At 44.6% G+C, this 13,877-nt stretch overlaps 1 protein-coding gene across 9 annotated transcripts in view; it reads left to right on the plus strand.

Moving 5' to 3' along the window:
* Window positions 1–13,877, plus strand: part of COL4A4 (collagen type IV alpha 4 chain) — a 125,044-nt gene that overhangs the window by 22,478 nt on the left and 88,689 nt on the right. The gene's annotated exons all lie outside the window — the stretch shown is intronic.

Here is a 13,877-nt window from a genome sequence, read left to right on the forward strand (position 1 = left end):
GTTGCTAATCAAAGGGCATAAAGTTTCAGTTGTGCAAGGTGAGTACACTCTAGAGATCTGCTGTACAACATCTTCCTACAACCAACAGTAATATAATATTCACTTAAAAATTTGTGGCAAGGGTAGATCTCTTATTAGGTGTCCCTACCATACTAACATTTTTGAAAAAGATCCACATGGACAGCATACTGGAATTTGAGGTTTTGTGAATGCTTCATACTAAGGAGTCGCAGATTCTTAGCATGTTCTGGTAATTGTCAGTGTTGATAGGTTTCACAATTAAAGTTCTGTATATCCTGATAAGAGATCCCAATTATATTACACTATGTGTCATGCTTGGAAATGCAAGCTGTGATTCACCCAGTGTTTTCTAGTCTTGTGAACTGCCTTATGCAAAAAGGGTCCTTGTGTCAAATGGTCCATACTTGGACACTACCATCTTGAAACTCAGGTTGCATATCAACATTTTAAAGGCTCTGAGAAGTACTGCAGTGAGGGGGGACAGAAGGCTTTTTTAATCTTACTTAAAGTGGTATATCCGGACATTTGACTACAAGACTGTTTTTTGGATAACATTTATTGAGATCACATGGAATAGAATTCTATAGTTGAAGTGATAGCTGCTTCTCCTGTGCCAGGCACTGTTCTGTGTTCTGAAAGTTCTTCAGCTCTCTGGCTCCTCATGACAACTCTCTTACCATCTTATCATGCAGTAGATCAAAGCTCAGAGAGGTTTAATGTCTTGTTCAAGTCCACCCGGGATGGCCCCCTGGGTGACTGTGCAAGATTCTCTATCCTGCCATGCACAATAGGCCTCGTAGCTACTGTGTTTCAGGTCATTTGAACATTTGTGGACTTCCTCCCTTATATTCTGACAGCAGCAGTTGGCCTCCCACTAACTCATTTGTGCTGGAGCATTAGATCAAACAATTCTTCTGATTTAAAATACTCCCACAATCTTACAAGAAAAGTGCATGCTTCAGAAACTTCAGGTTTTTTTTGAGTCAGAGCAATGGTTCTGTTGGAACGTGTCCATATCAATCCTATAGAGCATGACACTCAAAAAGCACAATTCAGTAAAGATCAGTCTACAAGGATGCAAAACATCTCCTAAGAGAAGGGACCTTATATTTTCCCACAGCTTCACTCTATCTGCACACAATACATGGGCAGTATGTCAGAGGCTTCTCTGTTCAGCTCTATCCCTGAAAGCTGCCACCCTATTGAGCTTCTGCTCTGGCAAGTCCCTTTCTGTTCAAGACGCATTGTTTTTTTTTTTTAGTACTTCCCAAGCTTTGGCGCTCAGAGTTTATCTTGAGCTTTTCCAAGTTGCCTTCATGATATCATTTAAAAACAAAAGGGGCAAACTTCTAGTTTTAAAATAAATAAGTCCTGGGAAAATACTGTAGAGCATGGTGACTAGAGTTCAAAATACTGTTTTGTATATTTGAAAGTTGCTGAGAGTAGATCTTAAAAGTTTTCATCCCAAGGGGAAAAGAAAAAAAAAAAAAAAACAGTAGCTGTGTGATGAGAGATGCTAAGGAAATGCATCATGGTGATCATTTTGCAATATACACATGTATCAGATTTTGATGCTCTATACCTGAAACTAACATAATGCTATATGTTAATCATAGCTCAATAAAAAATTCTTTTAAAAACTAAGGATGTCTAAAGCTAGCAAACTAGGAAGTACTTAAGCCTCTTTTACATAAACATACACGTTATTTGGGGATGGAGGAAGCCTGGATTTCATGTGAAAAATTTTTAATAAAAACATATGAAGACCTAGATGTCCATCCACAGATGAATGGATCAAGAAGATGTGGTATATATACACAATGGAATACTATGCAGCCATCAAAAGAAATGAAATCTTGCCATTTGCGACAACATGGATGGAACTAGAGCGTATTATGCTTAGCGAAATAAGTCAAGCAGAGAAAGACAACTATCATATGATCTCCCTGATATGAGGAAGTGGTAATGCAACAGGGAGGCTTAAGTGGGTAGGAGAAGAATAAATGAAACAAGATGGGATTGGGAGGGAGACAAACCATAAGTGACTCTTAATCTCACAAAACAAACTGAGGGTTGCTGGGGGGAGGGGGTTTGGGAGAAGGGGGTGGGATTATGGACATTGGGGAGGGTATGTGCTTTGGTGAGTGCTGTGAAGTGTGTAAACCTGGTGATTCACAGACCTGTACCCCTGGGGATAAAAATATATGTTTATAAAAAATAAAAAGTTAATATATTAAAAAAAAAAAAACATATGAAGACCATGTAAATGAGAAGAAAAAGAAACCAGTGCATCTAAATATTAAGACCCTTTGAGTTTGAGACCCAAGAAAAATGGATCGATCAGCTTTAGGAGATGAAGGGGACAGGGGCATCAGAAAACAAAGAGGAACAGTTGCTTGGATAAAGCTCTGATTTAAATGAGGCTGAGAGTTATTTTTAGTGGGGACATTTAGTGATGTCTAGAGAGACTTGTTTGGTTATCACAGCTGGGTCAGGGGGCGCTACTGGTGTCTAGTGGGTACAGGCCCCAGGGTGGTGCTCAGCACCTGCCACACATGGGCCAGCCCCTACCCCAAAACTTACCCATCTCCAAACGCCCACTGTGCTGAGGTTGGGAAACCCTGCTCGATCGATCGATGCCACAGCTCGGTGAGGCTGCTTTGACACATAGTTTCATGTTTCCCTGCAAAGCACCTGAATTTCCAATTGCTAGTGTGTGGAAGAGGCAGGAGAACTGCCCTGGTAGCTGACTTCAGTTGCAGCGTTGGACAATCACGAGGGGATGATGACACTCAGATTCAAACACCAGACCTTCGTCATAACTTTGTGAGCCCAGGGCAACCGAGCCTCGGTTTCCTTGTATTCCCACCATTAGTCCTTTCTCTTGTGTTTCCTGGGATGTTCCGCAGTCACCAGCACTGCACCTGACGTCCCATAACGCCGTGTCTGGGGCCAGGGGTTGCGAGGGCTGACGGGACAGGCTGCACTCGGCCGTCCGTATCCCCGTTCCTGGGTGGTCAGGGAGAGCAGAATGCACACCGCTCCACCTCTGCCCTTTCCAGCTAGATGGCCCCCGCGCGCAGGCTGCGAGTTGCTGGCGGCGGTTTCCAGCTGGGAGTCTGGGAGCTCGGCTGGCGCATAACTGGGAGGTGGCTCCCGAGGACTCAGCAGTCAGCCAACTCACATACCATCTCCAGGCTGCGGTGACAGCTCAAGGGGGACTAGAGAAACAATAATAGACCCCCCTTTCAGAGGGTTGAGGAGCCGCCTAAGGGGGCAGAGCCTGTGAGTGGCACAGCCAGGCGTTCCTCAGAAGCAAATTATTCCCCTTTTCGGGGTGAATGCCTGAGTGAGTAGTTTAAGCCCCGATCAGAACTGCTGTGTCTGGAGCAACTGCTGGGAAGCCAGGCCGGCCCCGTGCCCTGGAAAGACCGGGGGTTAGGGCTGGAACCGGGGACCCACGTGGGAGTTTGAGGTGGAGCTGGGGCGTATCTGGGTCAGGGAACCAAGGACTGACAGTTCTGACAAAGTGAAGTTCAGCTGCAACCATGGACCGTGCAGGCCCCTAGTCTAGCTTCACCGTGTTTTTCCACCAGCCATTCCTGCTGCTTCCTTCCCCACCCCCGCCCCGCCCCGCCCCAGCTGCATCTGTTGAGCCACTCACTCCCTTGAGCATAATCTGAACCTTCTCACCTGCCTACCCCTTTCTGGAATGTCTTCCCACTTGCATTCAGCCTCTATCTTTCCTGCCCTCCCCAGAGGAGCTCTGTGGAGACCCCAGCCCTCCCAAGGCATCCTCTCCAACTCCCCTCCAACTCCCTCCAGCGAGTGCCGATGCCCCTGGTGGGGACCCCGTTCTCTTCCCTCACTGTTCGGACCTGCAGCTCTGTTTGGGTGTGAGCATGGATGCCCTTGACCCTCTTGCTGAGATCATAAGCACCCCCTCCTCGCCCTCCTTCAAGGTGCTCATATGGACACACATACAGTGTTGATGTTGACTCCTGGACCACAGTGGACACCCTAGAATTGAAGGTGCTTACTTGTGTTTCACCCCTTAAGAAGGGGTGTCAGTTTCTTGTACTGCTTCGAGATGATAATGTTACATGGCACATTAAGGCAGTTAGTCAAAAATCAAATACGTTAAAACCAGACTCCAGCCTGGGCAGGATCGGGAGCCTGGGTGGGTAGCCATGCTGTGCTAGAGCATGCCTGCAGGGACACCTATCATATCTGAAGGGGGGGATCAGAATTAGCAGGGAGCCCCTCACCCCAATCCTCCCCACACCTACACACGTGCATCTTTAAGCTTGTTACTAAATGCATAATCTCATGTAAATTCAAATTCCCTTGTGGTTTCAGGAAGGGCCAGAAATAAGTGCCTGAAGCAGTGGCAGCCAACAGCCCTTTAAGGGCTCAGGACCATCCTGGAAAGAGCTCCAGGTGGAGGGTGGGAGATTGGAATGCCTATGGCTTCTTCTTCGGGGTTCAGAGTCTCAGCTGGGAAATAAGTGTTTGTCCTGTGGGGCTGATCCTGTCCCTCCCAGCCCTATCAGGCTCAGGTTCTGTGATGTGGGCGTGGCCTTTTACGTGTATCAGCTATATAATCGGCTTCCAAAATATTTTGCAACTATGCCCTAACATCTCCCCTAACTTCATGGTAGTCCCTCTTTAAGGACATGAATGAGGTGGCATTGGGCAAGATTTTAAGGTTTTCTTTACTAATTTCAGCAGAGGAATCTTCACTTTTTTTTTTTTTTAAGATTTTATTTCTTTGACAGAGACAGATCACAAGCAGGCAGAGAGGTAGGCAGAGAGAGAGAGGGGGAAGCAGGCTCCCCGCTGAGCAGAGAGCCCGACGTGGGGCTCGATCCCAGCACCCTGAGATCATGACCCGAGCCAAAGGCAGAGGCTTTAACCCACCGAGCCACCCAGGCGCCCCAATCTTCACGTTTTTGATGGCTGCCTCCTTGCAGGGGAAATTATGTGTCTACAGAATAGGATGGCACCTTTTACAAGTTCCACTTTAGTAACTAGAAGGATATTAAAGACTCTTTCTACAGCTTTTTCCAAAATAAAATATATGTCCATACTGTCTTTTGTTCAAGGGAGTCTAGCAGCTATTGAACTGTTAACTGTTATAATAAGAACTTTATAGTTTGGTGGTTTTTATACAAGGGGTCAAAGAGCTTAAAACTCAAGACCTGTCTTAGTTTTTGCGGTTTGAAAGCTAAAATCACACATTAGCAAATCAGTGTTTCCTGTGGGGATTTTATTTTATTTATTTATTTATTTTTTCCTGTGGGGATTTTAAATCACAAAAAATGTACAAGTATTTTTCCCCACAATCTCATTCATTTGTCCCACACACTCCTAAGGAGCCTGCATTCCATGATAAAAATGGAATTTGCTTGGGGGATTTTAATTATTAACATTTTTCATTGTTAAATTATTTGCACACAAAGTTCTAGAACTCTATCTCTTTATCCCTCACACAGCTGTATTCTAGTACACTGTAGCCTGATAAATGGTACAGAGCAATTAGTATTAGATCCCAAAGTTCCCATAACTCACTTATGCTATATTTTGGTGTAGGCCAATTCCAGTGACAACTGACAAATTTGATCTTTCTCTTCCAAGCACGCACTCCCTAGCTCATGTTGTCTCTGTTGGAGAATTCTCTGAGACATGAAGCCAGGCCTGATGGAAGTCTCGGGGGCTTTCAGGGGACAGCAGGTAACTCAAGGGAGGGGCCCCAGGAAGGGATATTGGCCTCGGGGAACTTAGAGAGCTACATATAGTGCATTTGTCACAGAAAGGCATCAGGACCCAGAACTGGAGAAAATATAGTGTCTACAGAACAAATTCCCCAGTACAATTTAGCTCAGCAGCTGTTTATGACTTTGGCTTTGCTTGTTAAATGTTCCCCTGTCAGGAATAGTAACCTTGATTTCTGAAGAATGAAAAATTTGCAGAAGTGAACAGAATAGATCTTCAGTTGCAGAGGCTGGAGGGAGTATTTCTGAGCAGGGCGTGGGAAACCAAGTGGGGAGAGAGAGGATACATGTCTATCATTTTATACTATTTGGTCTATTAATAATCATAGTGGTAGAAGTTACAGTAGTAGCTTGTGTCCATATACAAGAATGACTTCAACTAACTAACACGGCTTTCAGTATGCTGACAGAGCTCTCTCTCTCTCTAAATCTAGCATTTGTGCTAGAAGGCAGGAGAGAAAACTAGCTTGTATTTGGCTATTATGTGGTAGAACATGTTGTTTTTCCAAACAGGCCAGGTGTGCCGAAGCTCACCAGGGAGTCCTAGTGATGGTGTGGTTGTGAAGGTAGGTTTTGGCGTATCTGCCCTGATCAGTCACCTTATTAAATGGCCAGTGATTTGCAGCAGAGCCTTTGGCCTCCGCATGTGGAGTTCAATTCCATAGCAACGAAGACTGCTGAGCTCTGCGACCCAGCATGAGCTGAGGCCAGGCGGCCGCAGAGCTCAGCAAATGTGGGGACTACGCTGAACTTGAGAGGATCAAGGTCATTGCCAAAGGGGAGACAGTCTTGTTGGTGGTGAGAAATAAGGGCCAGCAATACAGGTGCTTCCCAAAGCAGGCCATAGTCCCCGCAGGAGAATGGGAAACAGTATTTGCAGCTCTAGAAAATCTCTCTGGGGCAAGGGTAACATCTGACTAAATTAATTAAAATGCTGAATTACAAAGAAAGTTAACGTAGATTTCCCCTTTCAAATACTATTTTCAGTAAATTGCCAAGAAATCCCCGGGGGAAACAGCTCTGTCTCAAAGGTGCTAATTTTTTTCATTCCTGCGTCCTGGGAGCTCATCTGCAATTCATTCAGCAGATAGCCATTCATTCATCCCATTCATTCATAGTCCTTGAGCATTTGCCCTGTACCTGCCATCACGAGGCTTTAATGAGTAAGAAAAGGTCCTTGTGGTCTGGAACTCAGAGACCAGCAGAAGGGACCAAGATGCACGTTTGGCCATTATTTCTGGGTGGCCGAGGAGTGCCAGGCACTGTTAGGATCTTGGGGGGCATCAGGGTAAGAACAGACAGAAAGCAAGGATCTCTCCCTGGGAGAGTGGGTGGGGACGGGGGGGGGGGGGGGGGTTGAGGCGGAGATAGTGGAATCAGAGGTCATCTAGTGATGGCCTGGCACCATGTCCTGTCAGTCCCTAGGGCAGACACAACAAATTATCACATGCTTGGTGGCTTAAAACCAGAGAAATGTATCTTCTCGCAAGTTCTTGAGCCAGAAGGGCACAGGCAAGGTGTTGCCATTGCCGTACTCCCTCCACAGGCAAGAAGGGAGGCTCCATCCACTGCCTCTTCCAGCTTCCATGGTGACTATCAGCATTCCTCAGCCTGTGCCCCTGTCCCTCCAACCTCTGTCTGCACACTGCACCGCCTTCTCCTCTGTGTATCTGTGACGAATCTTCTTCTGTGTCCCAGGACCCGTCAGATAATCCAGGACCAGCTCCTTCTCCCAAGGTCCTTAATGTCAGCACCTTGTTTGCCATCTTGCGGGCTTTCCACAAACATAGGGATTAAGATCAGACATATCTTCTTGTGGACACCATTCAGCCCACTGCAAGTGTCTGGGCTGAGAGAACAGCCTCTGTTCGGTCCTGAAAGGAGAAGGAGACAGGCTGGCGTGTTTGAGGAATCATAAGGAGCTGGAAAGCTTTGGCTGTAGTAGGTGAGGGAGGAAGGGACATGAGGTGCGGGGGGGAAAGCAGGCACAGGCTCTTTCCAGGTAACAAGGAAGGCTCTGAAGGATTTTGAGGAGTGTGGAAGCGTGTTGGATATGTGTTGTAAAGAGATCATTCCTGCTGCTGTTTGGAGGATACAGGGAGTGTATGTGGGGGCGAGGGGCAGTGCTAGGGAAAACCTGTCAGGTTTTCGTCCCAGATGGGAGGTGAGGTTGCTTAGCAAGGGGGTGCATGAAGAGGTGGGGGAAGCAGATGGGTGGCAGGGATATTTGGGAGGCAGGACGGATAGGAACGAGGAGGACAGTGGAGGTAGGCTGGCGAGGGGCGGACGGCTGTACCGGGAGTGCTGTATGACCAAGGAGCACGTTGCGGGGCATGATCTACAAGTCCCATTTTGGATTTGTAGAGCTGGAGGTCAGTTGAATATGGTCAGGGCTCCACAGAGAAGTCGGGGCTAGGGAGGGAAGTTGAGGGGTTGGTTGTTCAGCATTAGGCGCCATTAACTCCATGGAAAAGGTCAAGTTTGCCCTAAAGAAAGTGAGAAGAGACCAGGGCAGCCCTGTGAAGCTCCTAGGGGCTTCTCTGCAGCAGGAGGAAGGGCGTGGGCACAGAGGACACAGGAGAAAACACGGAGAAGACAAGGTGCAGGGATACTGAGAAAACAGAGCAGGGGTCAGCTGGTTCCAGCCCCTCAGGGAGGCCACTGGGAGCTCCCCACACTGTTTCATTCAGTTCCCACAGCAGAGGTATGTTGGGCTGCTCTTCTGCTGTTTTTAAAGATGGGGAAGGCACTCTTCAATAACCAGGTTCAAGAGGTGATTTATTTATTGCTCAGCAGTGAAGCCCTACCTTCTGGTTCTCAGAGCAGGGTTCCTTCCCCCGCACCATGCAGCCTCTCAAGAACACGACTGGGAATCCCAGGTCAGTGCTACTCCAGGCCAAATGGACCAGTTTATCCTCTCATTAGCAAGTGAGGTGATCCGAAGGTACAAGAAGACACTCTGCCACCACAGTCCAGTCTCCTTGGACTGTAATCCTTGAATAACACCTTTTCGTTATTTATTTTTATAACCCTTCTTGATATCTAGCACTTTAGACCTGGCGGCGCTTAATTAAAGAGCTCTGTTCCTCATGGAGGCCTGTTTGAGGCTTTAGGTGATGCTCTAGTGTCACCTAGTGGATCACTCTTTGAATTACAGCCAAGCTTGGAAAAGGCAGGACGGGTGGCGTTGAATGGTGTGTTTGAATCAGAATGTCTTAATCCATTCACTATTCCCTGAGTTCGTGTTTAGAATGTACACCGTGCCAGGCAGTGGCCATGGTTCTGGAGTGGTAATAAAATGTGCACACATCCCTGGCCCCCAAAAGCTCTCTGGAAGACATCATCCCAAGCACATATTCCTTAAACTAACATGCATGAAACAATAATGAAGAATAGGTGATGAGTCTTTTTAGGTGCTATTTTAGGGTGGACAGAAGGGTTTGTGCAACAGTGAGATTGATCAGAACTGGGGTGAAAAGAGCAGAGAGAGACAATTGAAGTTTGAGGACCTGAGTTTGAATCTTCGTTTTCCTAGGCGATAATCAAGTGGTCTCTGTCTCTCTGAGCCTCAGTTATGTCATTTGGGAAACAGAAAAGTAGCTATAGGGTGGCTTTCTGCTTTATGGATGTAAGGATTCCATGAGATGAATGCACAGTGCTGTGTTGGTGCCTAGAACAAGTGTCTTCCCTGCCGCCGCCACCACCATGATGGTTTGGGTTGGAGGAAGGTTGAGTCTAAGCTACAGATGGAGAAAGGCTGCCATTGCTTCAGGCAAATGGGAGGCATGTGTGTGATTGGAGCAGAAGGTGTAGGTGTGGAAGTGACAGGCAGTAGGTTAGGCTGGGGGGGTGAAGGGCAGACTGTCTGCATTGTAGTGGGTGATGAAAACAGTGACAGGGGCAAGAGAAGACTGCAGAGGAGTTGACAGTTGTCTGTAGAAGCGTGTGGACGCCCAGGGTGAAGGAAGGGAGGAGGGCTGGTGCTTGGGTAGCCCTTGTGAGATGACAAGACCAGGACAGGGAGTCTCTGCAGGGGGATGACAGTAAGACACATGAGAGTTAAGTCAAAGAGAGTAGGGTGGCCTTGGCCACAGGGTGGACATGGAGAGCAAGGGAAAGCTGACTGCCATGTGGTGAGCTTATAGACGGAAGGAAAAAATTGCCATCTGTTGGGTCTGGGAAGAAGGGGGCAGGGAAGCTAGTTTGGGAGTGATGTGCTTGGCTTCTCACGTGAGGAGTGTGAGGGAGGAAGGTTCAAGAAGGGTCTAGAAAACAGTTTTGAGATTGACAGGATCTGAGAATGACAAAAATAGAGGCCTTTAGTTAATTTGATGAATATTGCTGTTTCCTAAAGAAACTTTACAAAAGAATATAGAGTACATTGGGATAATTTTTTTTTTAAGTTTAAAAATAAGACGAGGCTGGAGGCCTTGGACGTGTCACTGCAGGTGTGGTGTGAGTGAGGGTTGGTGGAGGGACCCTCCACTGTGCCAGGCTGAGGTGTGGGAAGAGGAGCGGTTTGGAGAGCAAATGACTGATGCACGTACGAAGCAAGCCTACTAGGCATGGGTGTCTGAGTAAGTTATACCCCTAAATAGACTTTTCTAATCTACCTGGGGAAACTAATTCACATTTCTCGGTGTTGGTGGATGGATTAAATGAAGCAAGGTCTGGAGAGTAACAGGCACAGGACCAGACTCCATAAACAAATTCCTTCCCTTCCTGGACACTTTGATGATCACTGTCATGGTCATAGAGACTGAGGGTGATTTGGAATTGTGTATGTAATTAGTGTAATAAAAACATCTTTCATAGTCATTTGTTCATTCACTAATGAATGAACAAACAAACATATGTTTGTACTTCTTTGCACTGATTCAGCTTCTGGTTGGGAAGGAACAGAAAGCTGTGGCAGACGAAGTGTGAGTGTATATGGGCTTGTAGTTGTCTCTCTGTCGTTATTTCTCCCAAACCTCCTACTGCTAACATGACAAGTTTCTTAGATTTTTGTCATTCCCCAAAGGGTTTGCTCCCTGGGAGCAAACCCATCAGTGGCAGCCCAAAAGACTGAGTTGGAAGATTTTGGTTTTTAAAAATGTACATATTCTCTCATCTATTGATCTGTTCTACCAAGTTGTGAAATCATAATGATTTGGTCTTCACCCTGCTCAAGAGCCGTGCCTGGCAGAGATGATTCACAGGTGACAGAATCCTAAAGGAATGCCCTGGCCACAGAGGGCTGGGTGACTCTGTCTACTCCGATCACCTTTGTCCCTTTTTTGAACAGGTAGCCGGGGAGCCTGCTGCTCCTGGCAGCCTCAGGAGAGAGGCACGTGTAGGGCAGGTCCGGTGACACGCCATCAGTGAGGACGAAGACCATGACCTGTGGCATCACAGGGCATTCCGCAGGTTCCTCAGCGGGCAAGACAATGGTCATTTCTGGATTCAGGGAATCTTTATTAATTTTGCTGTCTCTCACTGAAAGTCATAAGCTACAAAGGCATTTCTGTGCACACAGTAGCAAAAAAAAAAAAAAAAAAAAAAGAAAGAAAAAAGAAAGAAAAAGAAAAAAGAATTTTAAAAAAGGAAAGGGAAGGAAAGGAAGGAAGGAAAATTAAGAAAAAAATTAAGAAATTAAGAAAGAAAGATCAGTAGATACATCAGGGAAACTACATCTGAAAGTCAGTCAGTCATTCCATGGGGTATTTCTTTTTTCCTTTTTGCTAGCCTGAATCCAGTGTAGCAATCCCACTGCAGATCATATTGTTGTTCTTGGGTGAAGGGCACGTGGTTAGGAGGAAAATATTTCTTTAAAATTCTTTTTTGAAGATGCAAAATTCTTTTGATTATTTAATGATCCTCTAGTTATAGAAACATCGCTTACAGGCTTGTTATTTATGTCTGTTCATCCTGAAGTTAATTCCATTATAACCTTATATATGAGTGAGCTCAAATATTTACTTGTACTTTATGGTTTTTTTAAACTGACCCCTTTTTAAAATATGAAATAGTTTAAGGAGATTAGAATTATCCTCTACATTGCTGTGGATAAATTATTTACTCAAATTAGATGAACTAGCTATGACTATTTCAAAGACGTGTTTGGAAAAATTTCATGAGCAGCTTTCTGATAGATTTAATATTGTGATACGAGGTTTAGTGTATTTCTTTAAAAAATTTATCCTGTAATGAATTACCTATTAATGTGAAAAATAAAAACAAGGCTAAAAGTAAAACAAACCACAGTCTTCCCCAATGGTTGTAAATAAGTAAGCATTTAATACTTTATGCTAGTTTTTCCACCTATAAAGTAGGGGTTATATTTGCCATTTAATATGGTTGAAATGATGGTATAACATCACTGTGTTTTATCTCAAGAAGAAGTTACAAATATCATTGCAATTAGGGCCATTGCTCATGGTGTCAGGTTGTGCTCTGCTCACCTCAGTGTGGAATCATTGACTATTTCACTGTTCGTGTTTTATTAAGTATTTATTGTCCTTCCTATCATCGAAATCTTGAGCACATAGCCTGTGCCCTCCAGAAGTTCATGGTTAGCAGTTGTGGGGTTGAGGGATAAAGAGACGGTCACTGTAATAGGCAAGGGGTGTTATTATAGAAGCATCTTCGAGAACCATCTAGTTCTGAAGGATGTGTGAGGGGAGGACAGGAGGTTGGAAAGTCTTTTCATGGGAGCACTAAGAGGTAACCTTAGGAGTGAGAGGGACATTTCTGAGACAGGATACCAAGTCTGTGAAAGAAAAGAGCTTATTCAGAAAGGGCAAGGCAGTCAGTGTAACAGATTAGGGCAAGGGTTGGGGGGGCAGTGAGGAAGGACACGGGGTTCAGAGATGAATAATGTAAATAACCATTCCTTGTTTTATTTTATTTTAAAGGCTTTTTAGATGGCAACTTCTCAAATCAGGACCCATTTGTATACTGAGCAGTGTTTTATTATTCTTACCACCATGGGAAACTTTCCACTCCTTTATTTTTTTCTCTCCCTAAAGTTCCATTAGCTCACCAGATCCAGTCTTGCGCATCCAGAATGAAACACATTAAGGAGATTTATAGGCAGTTAATTGACTGTCTCTTTCTCAGTTACCCTTTTATGTTTAAACGTATATTTTGTTGTTTCTAAATGTTACATTATTATAAAGTACAACATTCACAAAAGGTAATTTGGAGTTTTCTTTGGTAAATTACCTGTAAGATGAAAAGATAATTCCCAAACTTAATGAAAAAGCAGTTAATTTCCTGACTATTATATTCAGGAAATCTTACCAAGTAAGAGCAATTAACATAGTTTTTTTAAAAAAGGGAGCTGAAGTCATTATTTATTCTTTTAGATGGTTTTTTACAGTTTGTGCAATATTTAAATTGATATGCCCTCAAAATGCCCCCAAAAGATTTGTTCCTGTATAATTACATTTCATATTTTATTGTTGTCTGTTTTATAATACATATTTATAGATTTAAGCTTCCTTGAAAATTCTAAGCTTTTAGTATTTTTATGGACACTCAATAAATAGTAGCTGTTACGATGATGATGAAAAAGCATGAAGAGAAGGGCAAGTTCAAATGAAGTATGATTTTTGATTTGCGAAGTTTAGTCAGGTGATAAAGGTTGTTGATAATGTTTGTTGAGTCGGTAACTTCATGGTGAAAGAGAAATGTTAGTCTTTATTAGAAAGGTCATATTTGCTCTTGGTAAATGGTAACATTGCTCTGGCTTGCATTTTCCCTCCTGAGGCATGACAAAATGTTATTTCTTGTATATCCCTCAAGAAATGTACCTTTATATTAGGACGCCTGGGTGGCTCAGTTGGTTAAGCAGCTGCCTTCGGCTCGGGTCATGATCCCAGCGTCCTGGGATCAAGTCCCACATCGGGCTCCTTGCTTGGCAGGGAGTCTGCTTCTCCCTCTGCCTGCCATTCTGTCTGCCTGTGTTCATGTGCTCTCTCTCTCTGACAAATAAATAAAAAAATCTTAAAAAAAAAAAAAAAGAAATGTACCTTTATAAACATGCATTTAGAGAAGATGTCTGTCCATTTGTTTTCCTACAGGTGGGATAAAATATGG

Source organism: Mustela nivalis (genome assembly GCF_964662115.1).
Source record: "Mustela nivalis genome assembly, chromosome: 11".
Classification (NCBI taxonomy): domain Eukaryota; kingdom Metazoa; phylum Chordata; class Mammalia; order Carnivora; family Mustelidae; genus Mustela; species Mustela nivalis.